This window comes from Bactrocera oleae, chromosome 4, assembly GCF_042242935.1.
Source record: "Bactrocera oleae isolate idBacOlea1 chromosome 4, idBacOlea1, whole genome shotgun sequence".
Classification (NCBI taxonomy): domain Eukaryota; kingdom Metazoa; phylum Arthropoda; class Insecta; order Diptera; family Tephritidae; genus Bactrocera; species Bactrocera oleae.
The window spans coordinates 15,479,452-15,498,448 of record NC_091538.1 but is presented as its reverse complement, the minus strand read 5'-3'; the positions used below and the strand labels follow the sequence as shown (position 1 = coordinate 15,498,448).

Genomic DNA, 18,997 nt, shown 5'->3' with positions numbered 1-18,997 from the left:
CTTGTTCTGTGAAGCTATTAGCCCTCTGGTGCTCAGCGGAGTCTTAAATAATTAAATATGCCGCAAGGGTTTTACGTCTCCTTAAGCTTACAAAAGCTTTAGAATAAAATTCATATGTGGAGAAGACTATACTTGGTGCAGAGATTCTACGGAATATTTATGGTTTGATTTGGAATTTGAAGAAAAATAAGGTTAAAAAAGTTCATATGTCTAACCTATTTAGTACTTTTTTGGAGTTCACATATTATTTTTAAGGGTCTTTCATTAGATCATACACTTTTTATGGAAGGTTTTCAAACCTCATCTCTTTTATTTTCTACTTAAAGGAAAAACCAAAGTCTTAATGCTGGCCTTAATAAACGACAGACATTTTTAAGTATTAAGAGAGCATATTGACGTGAAAGAACCTGTGTAACTCTGAGTTGACCGCTTTTAGTATTAAGAACTGTGTCCTACTAAAACTGTTGTTATTCTCGCGTCGCTAATCGCGCCAATACTGGATTTCCGTTTAAATTATTTTGAAGCAAAAAACCATCCGAATTCCTTCGGATAAGCAAAAACAAGATTCAAGCCACTCATAATTGATATCATGTCTGCTTTGTCTTAAGGAATTCTTCGAATGGAACTGCCATAAAGCTGAATCAAACTAAACGAGTTAGTTTTTACACATACCACAGAGCTAAAGGGATTATCCCCACACCATCGCTTGTATTTGGAGAGGGAAAAAACTGGTTCACCTCCAACGGCCGTGGACGCGGCCGGTTGTCAAACATTTGAACAACAATTACAAATGCCAAACTTTTGATGCGACTGATTCACAGCAGCCATAATAATAATACAGTTAACAAACATTCAAAAAATGCAGTCGGGCAATACCGTAAAGGCAGCACAACAAACACAGGCTAACAACAAAAAAAAAAAAAGATAAAAAAAAAACAATCACTGGCCACAAAGCGGACGAGCTGAAGACAAATATAGCTTTTTTGCCTCGCCTACTAAACGAAGTTCTAACCAAAGCACAGCCAGCGACTAGCGACTAACTTTGCGCAACACCAAAAAGTTATAAGTGATGACAACAATAGTGATGATGATGAAATAAATCTGCGACAAACTAAAAGCCATCAATCAATATGGACACAAGCATAAGCGGCACCGAAGATATGGATCATCTCAGTGTGCCAGCGCACATGCTACGCAAGCAATGGGCAAAACAATAGCGAGTTGCTGCTGTTGCCTTTGGGCACAGAGTAAAGTGGAGTTGAATGTGTTGGTCAAATAAAAGCATGAGGTTTTGAAGGTGCAGAGCAACTACAGAGTGTTGATGTATGCCATGATGCAACATTTTGTGAATCCCGAAATTTCGGTATCCCGAATTTTTTTTGGGAATTTTTTATATGAAATTTGTTTTAAAATATTTTTATAACAGAATAACACACCATAAATATGCATATTATTTTTTGTCGGGACTTTGTACATACATATGTATATATACATATGTATATATACAGTATTTTTGTTTATTATATTTGTTATATAATAGCCGATATTATTATATATTTAAATTAGTACAGTATTGTGCTTGATTCGATTATTCATTAATTTGTAAATAGTAAAAAAATATATTTTATTTAATTTCTTTAATGTATGAATACCGTAGCAATAATTCCTCAAACTTTTATTATTAATTTTATTAAAAGATTAATATTGTAACAACAAATAGTTTTTTTATTACTCAAAAAATTTTTTATTTGTCTAAAATTAAAATTTTAATTTTGTAAAATTTCGGCATCCCGATTTTTTTCGGGATCTGTTTATAAAATTTGTTCGAAAATATATTTTTACAAAATAATCACTCAGAAAAAATTAAAAAATTCGGGATCCAGAAAATATAAAACTGTCTCCACAAGCTATTTCACTGTTTATAGTATGTGTATAAGTTTGTATGTCGGCTGATTAGCGGAAAATGCACAGAGGCGGCAAATATTTGTGCAAACATTGTGACTACTAGTACCAGGTCGAATGCTAAGAGCTGAACAAAAAAGCGCCCACCTCGCCTAACGGGTAAAAGTGTTGTTCGTAGCTAAAGCGCAGTGTTTGTAGACAGACATTGAGCTGGTAGGTAGCAGAAGCTGACTGTTTGCTTGTGCTTAGATAGTGATTTATCACTTTATGCATTCTTTTTTTAGTAGCTGTGCTTATGGAAGTTTAAACAAGCAGCGGACGTAGAACACAATCATTTAGTGGAACTGCAATAAAACTGGCGAATACGAGGAGTCTTTGTTGTCCATCCAGCAGTAGCTGATTAAAAATGAACGCTTGGCTATCTGCGACGAGATAAAACAAAATGTAAAGAAACACAAACTAGCAGCAAAGAAATTAAAACAAACTGTTGCACAGGGACTTTGGACCGTTATGCAAGCGCAGGAAATTCGAAGTGATGAGCGAAGAAGGGAGAGCGGAAGGCAGGAGAACGGATGCAAGGCTGGCTAGCTGGCTGAATGACTGACTGCTTGGTTGGTTTGTGGGTATGTAGCAGCGGCGTGCGGAAGCAGTGCACTATGTCCGGTTAACTGTGAATTTAAATACGAATTTGTTGAAATAAAGCGAAAGAAAAACAAGGAAAAGGAAGAGAACACAAGCAAACAAAGCAAATCAACCTGCAACTGCAGCAAAACAAGGACGATACCAGAGTCAATCTGTTGTATGCTGAAAGCGTTTTTTCTGAGGCTGTTTTTCCAGTGGACTCGACGCGCAGCGGATGTAGCACACATCGAGTAAAAAACTCGTCAAAAAGAAAGCAAAACATAGAGCTCGCCTCTGGGCTAAACCGTTTAACTAAAGTTGAACAAATTGTTTGCTTAATTGTTAAACCATTCAGCGCATGTGGACGGCAGAGAGTCAGTGAGTGTGCGCGGGATGTGGTTTGGGGAAAGTGTACTAGAGAGAGATCGTGGTTTTCCATGCATTTGAGTGGTCATTTGAAGTGTAGCAAAGCTTTAAAGTTAAGTGTTGTTAAGTGGCAGGTGTCAGGCTGTCGAATTATGCAAATTAAAGGGATATTGAATGGTTGATTAATCTTCATTTTCGGCAGCTTTTCGAGGGTTATGAGCACGAAACAGTGGTTGCGGACGATAGAAAAATTACAGTTCACTAGAAATAGTTTTGCTAACTAGCAACGTTACTAACATTAAAACAACAAAAACAAACGGCTATCCCAAAACTCTTTTATTTTTCTTTGGCGCTACAGCTGTGGGCCAGTCTGGGCCAAGAACTCAAAACTTCGCCAGTTTCCTCTACCCCTTGCAAGGTTACGCTAGTTGTACAAGCCAAATTGGTTCTTCTATTAGCTGCGTCCACGCTATTGCTTCCGTTGTTCTCCCATGGGCCTCAAACAGAAGAAGCTCTTTGCGCTGGATCATGGTCTTCCATGCGTACAACATGGCCTAAACCGCCTATATGTTAGATTTTTATGCGCTTAGCTATGTATATTCATGTCGCCGTAAAGCTCATACAGCTCGTGATATCATCTTCTTTGGTATTCATCGCTCATGCGGACGACTCCACAGAGCTTGTGGAGAACAGTTCTCTTGGATGTTGCAAGTACTTTCTCATCTTGATTCGTCATTATATCCATGTTTCTGCAGCGTATAATAGGACGGAATCGATAAGAGACTTATAGAGCGTCATTTTTATTCACTGGGAGAGGAAGCTGTTTCTTAATTACCTACCGATCCCAAAGTAGTGCCGCTTGATGACTATCTAAAAACATATATATATATTAAGGTATCAAATTAATCCCCGAAAACTCAAATATATACAAAAAAGTCTTTGAACTATTGAAATCAATCTATGGTACTATACTTTGAATATAGAACACTAGACAAGGTTATACTATCGATTGGAAATACAATCTAGAGACATATCCACCTTAGAGCTAAGAACATTGCTTCCATAACAGCCAAAGCTGTTGAAGGCGTTGGAATATCATTCATAGTCTAACCGAATTAATCTGAGATGACGGAATATCGTCGTGGAAATCTTTTATTAATTCTAAGGTCATCAGAACTCCAGCTTAGACGGAAGAACATTGATTACAGAATACCTAAGGTCATCAATATACCACCAAACTTCACTGAAATCGTCTTAGATTCATAAAAAAAAATAAGAGAAAGGTCCTAAGAGACATCCATGTCAATTTTTGGAGCAGTACAGTATCTTATCGTCATCACATACGTTCATATCTGAGTGAATTCTCAACGAGTTTACCAAGTATTTTACTATAAATGTTAAGACACTAGACATTGGCTACCAATTTTTGTTAGAAAGTATATCAGGGAGTTCTTTTTAATTTTAGCAACTTCAACCTTCCTCCTACTTTTTCCATAAGCCACCGATAAACATTTATGCTAGTTAACCTCAAAGGACACAGCTCGTCGTTGAGTCTAATCAGCTGCTGTTCTCAAGCATATTAAGCTTGCAACCAATGTTTACTAAAGTCAAATCTACCAGCGATTACGAGTCTATCAGCCAAGGAAAGCAGGAGAGTAAACAGAAGGCACTGAGCTTAAGCTTGTTTTATGTGTCTAAGTATTCACTTAAGCAGCCGATAAAGGCCGTGCAGGCATTACGCCGCCGCTTTTCATGTGATTTATGATTTCTGCTGTGCGCTTTTGGTGTAGAGGAGAAGTAAAAGCTGAAGAACCTGCTAACAGAGACCATTCATTATGTAGGTTAGAAAAATATTATCATTTGAAAAGGCGAGTGCGCTCAATATTTGCACTCATACCTGCCACCCACCCCCTGCCTACTGCCCGTGCGCATGTTGTGCACGCACGCGACACACGTTGACAAGCGATTGAGAAGGCACGCGACAGTGTGAGCACAGAAGAGTGGTTGCAAACAGCGGCAAGCGAGCGCTTGGGCCAAGGGCGACGATACTCGAACAGGAAAAGAACAATCATTTGATCGGATTAGGTGGGATTTGAAATTACATCTGATATAAAAGAAATTATAGTAGAGCAACATACTGCAGGTACCAAACATACATGCATACAAACACATCAGCGTTTGTGTGTGTGTGTGTTAAAGTGAGCAGGCATCTATGTATGTCTGATGTGGTGAGAGCATTGGGTTCGCATTAAAAGAATGTTGCATAAACGTTATCTCTTTGGTGGCACAGGCAAAAAAAAAAGTACCGAAAAAGGTTGCAGCGTCATTGCATAGCATACAAGCAGGCGCATGAGCGAGTTTTTTTTTGCAAGCGCGGGAAAAAAAGGGATAGCAGGTTGCAATATTATGGGGTTGTTGAGCCTTTGTAGCGAATAGTACATAATATCTCATATGCATGTGATTAGCTTTTACACACATACATACATATATAATTATGGATGCTTGCAGCTACTTGTATGTATATGTGTGTGTGAACACGCCTACAGCCGTTTCGGCGGCGTTATCTAACGTGTTAGAGTTAGTACTTTCGACGGAATATGCAAATTGAACGCGCCGAAATTATATCTACCATCATTACTCATAACTCTTCAGCTTTATTTCATTCGGCGCATTTGTAGTGACGTAGTGTTGATATGTAGCTGCGGCGCTTCTAGTGAGCAAACTCATTGCAAGTGGCGCATAATATGCGGCGATAGAAATGAGAACCTTTTGAAAAATATTTAACTAGTTACCAACTAGTGTAATTGTAACAAGTTTGCAAGTTCTTCATAGTATGCGATAGTATATATAAGTTCTCATATCCATGAACTTGTATATATATATTTTTATATATTTGTAACTGATTACCAACTGGTGTAATTGTAACTAATTCTGAGTTAGTTTAATGTTAAATATTTTTTACAAACAAAAACATTTGTTAGTAAGTTTTCCAACGCCTACGTGCATAATAATGAAAATGTTGATAGAAATTAATTAAGAAAATTTGTAACTAGACTCAAATTAGTGACATACTAGTTACAACATACAAATTTTATATAAGGCCTTTTTAAATAAAATTAAATTCAAATTAGCCGTCTCAAGCCACTTTATTTCTGGACATTAAAGTTTGTTTGGAACTGGTTCAGAACTAGTGGAATTTGGGTCAATCATACATTCCTCGACAAACAACTTTTGAAAAGTTGTAATTTAATTAAAAATAATACAAGATAATATTGCTTAAGCATTTGATAATTAAAGTTTATTTGTAACTAGTTTGGAACTAGTACAATTTGGCTTAATTATACCTTCCTCATAAAACAACTTACGAAATGTTGACATATAGCACAATAGTTTTTGGGTCTTAAGAATTTTTTAATTAAATTGATTAAAGAACTTTTATTATTATATTAAATATCAAATTTAAGACAGCTCAAAACCTAGTACCGCATACCGGATATAATATATTCGGAGAATTACGACCTCTTCTAAAGTTTTTAGGTAAATGACCCCGATATTACAGGTTGGTAAAAAAAATATTTAACGCAAAAATATAAAATAATTTACGGAATTTTCGTAAATTTTTTTAATAGTTTATCAAGTACTTTTTTTAAACAAGTCTGTACCTAGTTCCATTTGAACTACTTTTCATTTTAAAAATTTTTGAGTAGTATTTTCAAGCCACACAATCTTCAAGCAATAAAATTTAACATTAAGTGTAATATTTGGGTTTAATTTATAACTACTTATTTATGTACTAGTATTTTTTCGACTAGTTTGAGACTAGTTTCAAACATGGAGCAAATTAACTAATTAACAGCTTATAGCGTTTAATTGTTGTGTATTAGTTGATATATGTATGTACACATATGTATATATACTACTAGAACTAAACTTTGTTGACTAGTTTGGGACTAGTTCCAGGCCGATAGAAAAATAGTAGCAATTTACAGTTCTTGGCGATTAACCGTTGTGTATTCATTCTTATGTGTGCATACCCTTTCATTATAAGACTTCAATAGTAAAGTAAACACCCAAGCCTACCCTTCTCCTCTTTCCTAACTGATAATCAGATAATAATTAGGGTTAGGTTTTCTCATGTGAGTTTTTTGTACCGCATTGCAACAACAACAACACTACACTGCACATTGCAACTGCAATTGTTCACCGCTCATTTTCGCTACTTCACTTTGTCGCATTGTCCAACAGCAGCAACAACAATAGCGGCAAAGTGCAGCAGCACTCATAATAACAATACCAAATGGCGATTATGCTCATATTTCAAGCATTTGCGGGTAATTTTCAAAAATTTTCACCATAAGTGTATATGTAACCGTACTTTGTTTCAAGTCTATGCTTTTATATGCATTTTCCCCCTCACACCACCACCCTTACCAGTAGCAGTAGCAGCGCTTGGACGACAACTGGCGCTGGCGCTGGCCCAATATCAAATCAACTAATCTCGATTTCACGCATTATTTTTCAAAAGTGAAATCTGAAACTCACGCGCTGAAAAAGCGCCGATTAATTTGCGCAGATAAGTGGCTGAAATATTGTATGGGCGCCAGCCAGCGGCTAGGCGCGGCATTTAGCGCTCGGCGAGAAGTGGATTAGCTCGAGGAATGAGCGCTAACGACGCAGTTTTGGCGTGCGGCACAAATGGCGGTATTATATACCGTTATATATACTAATATTACCAATATGTGCATACTTTCACACACACATATATATACATACACTTTTTGGTGGCAGTTAAAATGACCAAGTCCATTTTACTCGAACTATGTGTGTGAAAATCATACGAATACTTTATACATATACATATATATACTACATACATATGTATATGTTTGTGTTTCTGTGTCTGTGTATGCATGTGTTGGTACGTTTATTCGCTAGTCCATTTTTCACATATTTATGGCTTTTGGCCGCTTTATCTGCGCGTTTAACTGAGACACTTTACGAGTTTTCGCATTTTTTTCGCGTTTCACACTGACCCCTCTCTCTCAGTCCGCTTTGCAGGCGATTGGTCAGCCATCATATGACTGTCAGTGCCAAGTCAGCCACCATAAAGTCGCTGAATATTGGTATTTAATATTTTTTTATGCAATGAAATGCGTATAAAGTGTGCCGCAATGAGAAGTAGGCGATAAAAGTGTTGGCTTTAACATAAAAATGTAAATAAAAAATTATAAGTGCTCATAATTGTGCGTTATTGTGCAATAATTTATGGAAAATTACAACAAAAAAATTATATTAAACATATATGTACGTACGTATATCAATACATATACATATGTGCTTACAACTAAAAAATTTAAAAAATAAATGTCCTTATATAAATTATATAAAAATAATTTTTTGAAAATTTTAATAGTTAAAAATAATATTACAAATATTTACAAGGATTTTTTATCCCTTACATTTAATTAAAATTAAAAACCAAAAAAAAAAAGACAATATAACTAAAACTTTGTTTAATCGTTTTTTAAAATTTTGTTTTTATTCTCAAATCCAATACTTAGAAAAAATATTATTTATAAGATAATATCTAACAATATTGCAGTGTTTAATCTAATTAATTGAATTTTTAAGGAAAATTTGCTTAAAGGTGTTGTTAAAAACATAAAAAAAAATTATTTCATGAAAAATGTTTAACAAAAATATGTGTATTAGGGTGAAGCGAAAAAAAAATTTTCTTCTTGGCTCAGCATGGGGGTAAAATCTGTAGATTAAAAAAAAAAAAAAACTTTTAGCCAAAAAAAAAAATTTAAAGCCAAAATTAATATATTTTGTCCAAAAAAAATTTTAACTCGAAAATTTACATTAAAACTGAGCCTCTAGGTGTTAAAAAAATGAAAATATTTTTTTGAACAACAATTTACTTTAAAGTGTTTTTAAGAAAAGCCTATTTGAGAATAAAAATATAAAAAAGTATTTTATAAACTATGTATATATGTATGTACATTAGGGAGGGTCCAAAAAATCTAATATTTTTTTTCACTTGGTACTCGGAAAATAGGTTTTAAAAATCCTCTGAGAAAGTGCAGAGCGGTCAATTTTATAAAAAACTTTTAGTTTTCCGATTTATAATGATTTTGTTTCATTGTGAAACAAAATTCATAAGAAAAAAAGTTTGCGTTAAAATAATTAAACTTCAGCCGTTAATAGCTTTTAAGTTAGTTAGGTTTACAAAAAAATGTGAGAGACTGTTTTGTAGAGCATTCAATTTCTGCCAAATAAGATAGATTTAAATTATTCTATCTGATAATTAGAAAAAAAATAGAAAACTGTAAGCCGGTGGACATTTTCGTGTGTCCAAGAACCTATTTTTCAGAGTACCAAGCAAAAACAAATATTCGGTTTTTTCCCACCCTAATGTACATACATATATTTTCAAATTCCTTTTTTCAACTAAAATCGTATTTTATAAAACTAAAGAAATTTGGAAATAATATATTACAAATTAAAACTTATGTCTACTTTTTACTCGAAAAGGTTAAAAAAATAGATAGCATATGTATGCATATGTATGTATGTACATATGTATATGCAAATATAAAAATAAAAATAATCATATAGTAAAAATATTTCATAAGTTATGTATATTCAATTTTTTTTTCAATGAAATATTAGTTTTATAAAACAACAGAAACTTTAAAGCAATATATTATAAATTAATTAAAAAAGATAATTTTAAATTTGTTATTTAAATATTGTAAATAATAAATCATATAATAAAATTATTTTATAAATTATATATATTTTTATAATTTTTTCAATAAAATAATTATGTTTAATAAAATAAAAAAAAAAATTTTAATACATATAGTATAAATGAATTAAAAATTTCATATAATTTTTTATATATGAAGTGAAAAAAAGTTGTAAATAGCAAATAAATGTCAATAACACAAAAAATAATTATTTTCTTTAATATTTTTAAATATATATATTATAAAAAATATTATAAAAATGTTTATATTTAAATATTATATAAAATAAATTATATTAAAATGCAATATATATAAATTACCGTAAATATATTGTCAACTTCGCCCACATTACCTCAATAAAAATATATGTAAGTGAAGAAATGAATCGGCGTATGAGGCAGCAAATGAGCATCTGCATATATACAAATATACGTATGTATGTACATATGCATGAATTGCCATTGTAATAATGGCCGACCGATAAATTTTATTGCCAAACGATAACAAACGTGGAAATTTGCAAAAATGCTTTTTTTTTACGCGCTCAATGCAGCAGCTACACACATACATATTAATTTGTACGTACATTTATATACAGAAATGACTTTCGCCTGTCGACCTGTCCGCACTCGCGCTCAAGCCTGTTTATGTATGCTTGTGTTGGTGCCTGTGTGCCTGCAAAATCACTGCATTCGCTTGACGTCGCTTCGCTACGCGGCCAATTGGCCAATGAATGCTGTTGGCTTTTGCTGGGCGCGTACGTGTGAATACGCAGAAATTTGTTAACATGCAAATTTATTTTATCGCTTAATTAACGCGTTGAAAGATAATTTGTCATGAAATGAAGTGGCACTACAATTGTGTGCGTAAACATATAGATGTGTTTACAAGTACATACTTGTATGTATAAGTTAGCACCAAATAAGCTATCCCTCCCTAAAAATATCAAACTCCTAACTAACTAAACGTAAAGTGCAATACGACTCTTCACCTGAAGGCCATATTGCACGCGCAATAAAAAAGTGCTGACCGAACACTTGTTTCCCGTGGGAACGGAATGTCAACCGTTTCCCGTAAACAACATCGGCAGCGCTGCTTTAGAAGTTAAGCTTAATGTTAAGTAAAAATAGAATTAAGATTCAGTGTAATTATTATACTCATAAATAAAGGACTTATGCTCCATTGAAAAAATATTTTTTTACGGGTTTTATTAAAAGAAAACCTAACTGGCGCCCGAGCAGTTAGTTTCGGTAATTCCAATGAAGAAAAGCGGTCCGCGTGTGAAATAAAATATATTAAGTGCCACAAAAAAGTGCCACGTAAATAATAAGGAACCTTTAAATAAAAAGAAAAAATATATAAAGTGTCACAAAAAAGTGCCACGAAAATAATAAGGAACTTTAAAAAAAAAATAAAATAAAAAAAATAAATAAATATAAAGTGCCAAGAAAAAAAGAGGAAATAAAATAAACCACCGTGGGACAAGTATTGTCATTTCCAAGATAGAGGAAGTGAACAATACCAGCGAATCAACAAAGGAAAAAATTACCGACTAAAAAGTGTGAAGAAGGAGGCCCCTGAGTAGCAGACGCAAAAAGGACGACGAGGGAAAAGACGTCAGCCGCTTCACCAGAACGATGATCCTATTATTGTAAGTTTTAAATATATATAAATAATAAAATAATAAATAAATTCAGAAAAAAGAGAAAAAAAGCTAGATCTATAGCTCTAATAAATGTAAAATCTTAAGAATTCTATACCATAATTCAAATTATGTTTGCAACATTGTAATTGTTTTACCACTTACAAATATTATTACTACTATATCAATTTATTTTAAAATATTTGTGACTAATTTCAAAATATCTAAACATAAAATCAGGGTCGTACACCCTATAAAATAAAAAATATATTCAAGCTGCGATTCACCACCTACGGGGGGACCCTCCAGCTTATAACAAAAAATAACTCTGCGATTCACCAAAAAAGGGACCCTCCAGAGATTATTAACAAATAAATAAAAAAATAAAAAATATATATACTTATAAACAAAGACTTGTACAGTCTATAATATTGTAAGAAAAACACATTTATAACAAAACAATAACTCCGCGATTCACCACCTTTAAGGGGGACCCTCCGGTCATATAACTTAAACACAGCTCTGCGATTCACCACAAAAGGGACCCTCCAGAGACTGATCAAAATAAAACAAAATATATACAATTTTTTTAAGTGAAGGAAAAAACGTTTGAAATGAATCAAGATTCGATTATTAGACCTCCTGTCCTTAGACAACCCCCCAGTGCGCAAGCACCACCCAATCCATCCCAGCCTGCCAATGCCACCCCAGAATTTAGGGAGATCATAAGAAATCTCATGACAGAAATCCTCCAGACAGACAATTCAATTCTACACAGAGATAATATACAACAAATAATGACAGACCAGACAATCGACGAACGCTTTAGGGACAATATTTCAGATATGGACAAAGTGCCAGATGTTGTTCGTTCCTTACGGGAATTTAATGGCAAACATACTGAATTTAGTAGTTGGAAAAAAAGCGTAGAGAGGATACTTAAAATCTACGAACCATCAATAGGTACGCCAAAATACTTCGGTATTTTGAACGTCATAAGAAATAAAATAGTTGGAAGTGCGGATGCTGCACTTGAAGCTTATAACACTCCACTAAATTGGAAAGCGATCTCTCGCTGCCTTACAACCCACTATGCAGATAAGAGAGACCTTAGCACCCTTGAATATCAGATGACCTGCTTGATACAAGGACGCAAAACAATTCAAGAGTTTTACGCTGAGGTCTACACACACCTTTCCCTCATCCTTAACAAGATATCATGCATGGAAATCAACACCGAAGCTATGCATGTACTCACCAATACATACCGCGACAAAGCACTGGATACCTTTGTAAGAGGACTATCAGGTGATCTTTCAAGGCTTCTCGGAATGAAAGAACCCTCCGACTTACCCGAAGCTCTCCACCTCTGTACAAAACTGGAGAATCAAAATTATAGATCAATCCACGCCAATAACCAATACAATATGCCAAAAGGAACAAATTTTCGCCAAATTCCACTTCAACAAAAACCCTTCATTCCTCCAAGGAAATTCCAACCACAGAATCATCCTTTTTATCCAAATCTTGCCTACATCCCTCAACCAAATTTCCCTTCACAATCTCAGAACCAGCAAAACTTTTATCAACAGCCATCTTACCAGCAACAATTCTACCAACAACCCACATACAGGCAATCTCAACATTTACAACCATTTTACTTTAATAAACCTTTCAACAACCAGACATTTAATAACCCACCGCCAAGACCAATAGAACCAAAACCACCCGTACCCATGGAAGTTGATCAATCACTACAGACTAGGAACGCAAATTATATTAATAGACCAAATAACAATAATTACCCGCAAAAGCGACCACCACCCGCACAGTCGCACCAATATAGCAAAAATGTTCCAAACAAGATTCAAAGAGTAAACCACATCTCTCAGAGTATTGAACCCACTACAACTGAAACTTATAATGACTATAACAACCAAGATTACAACCCCGGATACCAAGACCAACAATGGCAGGACTACTATAACACATATGAACAACAAGATCAACACGATCAGTACAACGAAAATGAATACGCAGACGTCCATTTTTTAGATTAGCCTCCTCATCGCTTCCTTATTTCGAATGCAAGACAAGCGATGGAAGAATCCTTAAATTTCTCATTGACACCGGCTCAAATAAAAATTATATACAATCAAATTTAGTACCGAATCCGAAAAGAAATGATAACCATTTTTTTGCAAATTCTGTTGGCGGTAAAATAAAAATTACGCATCACACCTTTTTAAATTTATTTAATATAGAAGAATGCAAATTAAAATTCTTCTTATTACCAGCTCTTTCAACCTTTCATGCAATACTTGGACATGATAGTCTAAAAGAATTATCAGCAGTAATACATACTAGAGAAAATTTTATGATTGTAGCAAATAGACGGAAAATTCAACTCCATCAATATAAGGCTCAAGATGTTAATTCAATCCAAATCCGTGATGAGCATATGAAATCTTCAGAAAAGAACGAAATTAAACAACTTATACAAAAACACAAACACTTATTTTCGGAACCCAACGAAAAATTAACTTATACAACAAAAGTAGTAGCAGAAATCAGAACAAATTCAGACACACCTATTTATTCAAAATCTTACCCATATCCGATTAGTTTAAAACAAGAAGTAGAAAAGCAAATAAATAAATTACTAGAAGACGGTATTATTAGGAAATCCAGATCACCATATAACTCACCCATATGGGTTGTACCCAAAAAAGACGACGCATCAGGCGAGAAAAAGTTCAGACTGGTTATTGATTACAGAAAACTAAATACGGTTACTATTGCAGACAGATATCCCATACCAGAGATAAACGAAGTACTGTCACAATTAGGGGAAAATCGAGTATTTTCGGTAATCGATTTAAAAAGTGGTTTCCATCAAATTCCTCTTAAGGAATCTGACGTGGAGAAAACAGCTTTTTCGGTGAACAACGGAAAATATGAGTTCACTAGACTACCATTCGGACTAAAGAATGCCCCATCCATATTCCAAAGGACATTAGATGATATACTCAGACAACACATTGGAAAAATATGTTATGTCTATATAGACGACATAATAATATTTAGCAAAGACGCAAAATCACACTCAGAACATATAGACACAATCTTCGATACACTCCGTAAAGCCAATATGAAAGTTCAAGCAGACAAATGCGAATTCTATAAAGATAAAGTAGAATTTTTAGGATTTATAATTTCATCTGCTGGAATTTCCACAAACCCATCTAAAGTAAAAGCCATAGAAAATGTCCCATATCCCAAAACACTTAAAGACCTTAGATCATTTTTAGGACTCTCAGGATACTATAGACGCTTCATAAGAGACTACGCAAAATTAGCAAAACCACTTACGAACTTACTTCGTGGTGAAGAAGGCAGAATTTCGAAAAATATTTCAAAAAAAATTAGTATTCAATTAACAGAAGAATCCAAAGAAGCATTTGACAAAATAAAATCCGCTCTCATTTCAAAAGACGTCATACTCCAATATCCCAATTATAATGTAGAATTTAATCTTACAACAGACGCTTCAAAATATGCAATAGGCGCAGTACTAGAACAAAACGGTAAACCCATTACTTTTATTTCTAGAACCTTAAACAAAACAGAAGAAAACTATGCAGTTAACGAAAAAGAAATGCTTGCCATAATCTGGGCACTCAATTCTCTTAGAAATTATCTGTATGGTCAAGCTAAAATTATAATACATACTGATCATCAACCACTAACCTATTCACTTAGTAACAAAAACAACAATTCAAAACTAAAGCGATGGAAATCAATTCTAGAAGAATATAATTATGAATTAAAATATAAACCTGGAAAATCCAACATAGTAGCGGATGCACTCTCTAGACCATTTCAAATAAACTCATTATCAGTAGCTACAAACTCAGATGACAGCTCATCTCATAATCTAATTCCCTCAGTAGAAGCCCCAATTAATGTTTTCAAAAACCAAATCTTCCTATTAATAGGACAAGAAAATAGCTATCAATTTAAATTACCCTTCCCAACTTACCATAGACATATAATAACCAAACCAAATTACTCAACTGAAGACTTGTTAGCAATTTTAAAAAGAAGACTTAACCCTTCAGTAATAAATGGAATATTTACTTCAGAAGAAATAATCGGCAGAATTCAAGAAATTTACCCAATACATTTTAGTAATTACAAAGTTAGACACACACAAACAAAAGTTAAAAACCTAGAATCGAATGAAGAACAGGAAAACCAAATATTAATAGAACATAAAAGAGCTCATCGAAATGCAATAGAAAATAAAAAACAAATTTTAGAAAAATTTTATTTTCCAAAAATGTTACAAAAAATCAAAGTAATAGTTAAACAATGCAGCATTTGCGCAGTAAACAAATACGATAGACACCCTAATAATCCAGAAATTCAAGCAACCCCAATTCCAGAATATCCAGGACAAATAGTGCATATAGATATATACATAGCCGACAAAAATTTAATATTAACAGCAGTTGACAAATTTTCCAAATACGCACAAGCAAAACTAATAAAATCAAGATCTTCAGAAGATATACGAGAACCACTTAGACAAATCATTTTCAATTTTGGAGTACCGCAGAATATTATAATAGACAACGAAAAATCTTTAAATGCCAACTCAATAATTTTTATGTTAAAAGACCAACTTAGGATTAATATACATAGAATACCTCCACACACCAGCACAGCTAATGGACAAGTTGAACGTTTCCACTCCACTTTATCAGAAATAATAAGATGTTTAAAATCAGAGAATATAGAAAGATCCTTTCCAGAACTTCTAGATAGAGCAGTTTACGAATACAATTATTCCATACATTCAACTACAGGACAAAAACCTGTCGAATCATTTTTTGGACGAAGAATATATACCAACCCTGAGCAATATGAAAAAGCAAGACAAAATAATATACAGAGACTGAGACAGAAACAGGAACAAGATTTAACTCTTCACAATAAACACAGAAAACCATTTAATAACTATAACATTGGACAAACAATTTATATCAAAATTAATAAAAGATACGGCAATAAACTGACTTCAAAATATAAAAAAGAAATAGTAAAAGAAAATCATAACTCCACAGTTACAACACAATCCGGCAAAATAGTCCACAAAAGCCTTATAAAAGGATAAAGAATAATAATAATAATAAAAAAAAAAAAAAAAAAAAAAAAAAAAAAAAAAAAAAAAAAATAAAAAATACTATTTTGAAAAATAAAACCTTATCCTCTCCTTTCTAGATTTTTTGCTGCGGTAACTACAGCAAATGTGCAAATTCTAGATTACAGTTCTTCCCAATTGATAACAATAGACAACGGACCAGCAAAATTGCAAACAGGGAATTTTAAAATTATTCATATCATAGAGACAGAACAGTACGAAAATATAATTAGTACTCTTGAAACAATAGTATTAAAAAAATTAATGGCACACCCTCTTCATCCCATTCTATCATCCCTACTAAACCAATCCAAAACCTACTTAAATTCAATTAAAATTAATAAAAAATTACAAAAGAGATCACTAGATTTTATAGGTACCGCGTGGAAATGGATAGCAGGAAATCCTGACCATAGCGACTATGAGATCTTAACTAACAAAATGAATAATGTTTTAGAAAATAATAACCAACAAGTTATTATAAATAAATTAATGAATAACAAAATAAATGAATTAATTAATATCACAAATAAATTAACAAAAGCAATTGAAGAAGACAAAAAGATGGAATATGACTTAGTTCTAACCATCAAATTCAAATTAGAAATTATAAAAGAAGAATTAATCAATACGGCTTACGCAATTCATTGGGCCAAAGCCAATATAGTAAATTCATTTATATTGTCAGATAAAGAAATGAACATAACAAAAAAAATTATAGAAAATGAAAATATACCATTTTTTAATATAGACGAAGCGTTAGAATTCGCTGAAGTCAAATTAGCAGCAAACGAAAATTGTTTAATTTATATAATAAGTTTACCGACAACGGGAACTGAAGAATGTAGGTCTACAGAAATACGACCAATAAAGAAAAACGAAGTAATAAATAAAATAATGTTTAAACTAATATTATTATGTCCAAACAAAGTTTATGGCATATATACGAATTGTAAATCATATAACAGCATATCAATTTGCCCTAAAAACGCAGTAAAAGATATATCAGATGATGCATGTATCACACATTTATTAAATAGTAAAACGGAAAATTGTACGAAAATCAATAATGAACATATAAAATCGGTCGAAGAAATTTCAAGCGACTTAATATTTTTAAATCAATTTAATGATGTAATAAAAATTAATAATGAAAGTTTAATGGTAAATGGCACATATTTAATAAAATATCATAATGCTAGCTTAGAAATAGATGGAATATTGTACAACTCGAATATGATAACAGGAAAAAAGCCATTACCGGCAATATTACAGCCATTATCTAAATATAATAATTTAGAAGAAATATTGTCATTAGAATCAATAAAAAAATTTCAAACTAACGAGACTATACATTTGAATCTATTAAAAAAACAAAATAATGTATTTTTCTCAATAAATATATTGTCAATGTTTGTAATATTAATTTTAATAATATTAATGTTCAAAAAAATGAGAATTAAAAATAATTCTAATGTAACTGAAACCAATACAAATGAAATTGGTATTCAAAATTTGTCAAGATTTTTTGTAAGAGCGTCGAACGAGGACGTTCGAATTTAAGGGCGGAGGAGTTAGCACCAAATAAGCTATCCCTCCCTAAAAATATCAAACTCCTAACTAACTAAACGTAAAGTGCAATACGACTCTTCACCTGAAGGCCATATTGCACGCGCAATAAAAAAGTGCTGACCGAACACTTGTTTCCCGTGGGAACGGAATGTCAACCGTTTCCCGTAAACAACATCGGCAGCGCTGCTTTAGAAGTTAAGCTTAATGTTAAGTAAAAATAGAATTAAGATTCAGTGTAATTATTATACTCATAAATAAAGGACTTATGCTCCATTGAAAAAATATTTTTTTACGGGTTTTATTAAAAGAAAACCTAACTTATATAAGTAGGTGTATCTCACATAAGTACAAGTATAAAAGACATAGACCGAGATTGAACAATAAACAAACATGCTTTAAATTGAGTGATTATAAACACTTCAACAATATGTATGTACGTATGTACGTATGTACATATGTACATATGTACTATGTAATTGCAAGCACGCTATAAAAGTAAAAAAGAATTTGTTGGGCTATTAAAACATATGCATTATTTGGCAAATTTCGAGATTTCGGGATTTTAACAGTTGTATTCCGGGATCCCGAAATTTTTCGGGACTTAACAGAATTTAACACTAGAACTACGAAGATTTTCCTTATACCTATTTCAAATAGGTCTCTCTCTCTCTCTCTGAAAATTATATAATATTATTTTATACATAAATTTAAGAAAAATCATGACATTATCGTAAAATAATAAATTGGAATAAAGAGGAAATGGTATGAATAAATAATGCAACCCCTCATTTTGATCGGTTCGTAGTTCTAGTGTTAATACTATTTTTAATCAAATTTCGGGTTTTCGGGATTTCGGTTGTTCTATTTCGGGATCCCGAAAATGAAAATTTGCGTTACTCAAAATTTATATTTTTAAATATTCTTCCGCTTATCACC

General features: G+C 32.8%; 1 protein-coding gene and 1 long non-coding RNA gene across 13 annotated transcripts in view; one reads left to right on the top strand and one right to left on the bottom strand.

Annotated features, from left to right (window-relative positions):
- The window catches only part of kn (EBF transcription factor knot), a 154,202-nt gene that overhangs the window by 45,879 nt on the left and 89,326 nt on the right, over positions 1–18,997 (bottom strand). The window lies entirely within an intron of this gene.
- On the top strand, positions 10,550–18,345 carry LOC138856952 (uncharacterized). Its single transcript, XR_011395913.1, has 2 exons — positions 10,550–11,292; positions 16,570–18,345. It is a non-coding gene; the product is annotated as an uncharacterized lncRNA (long non-coding RNA).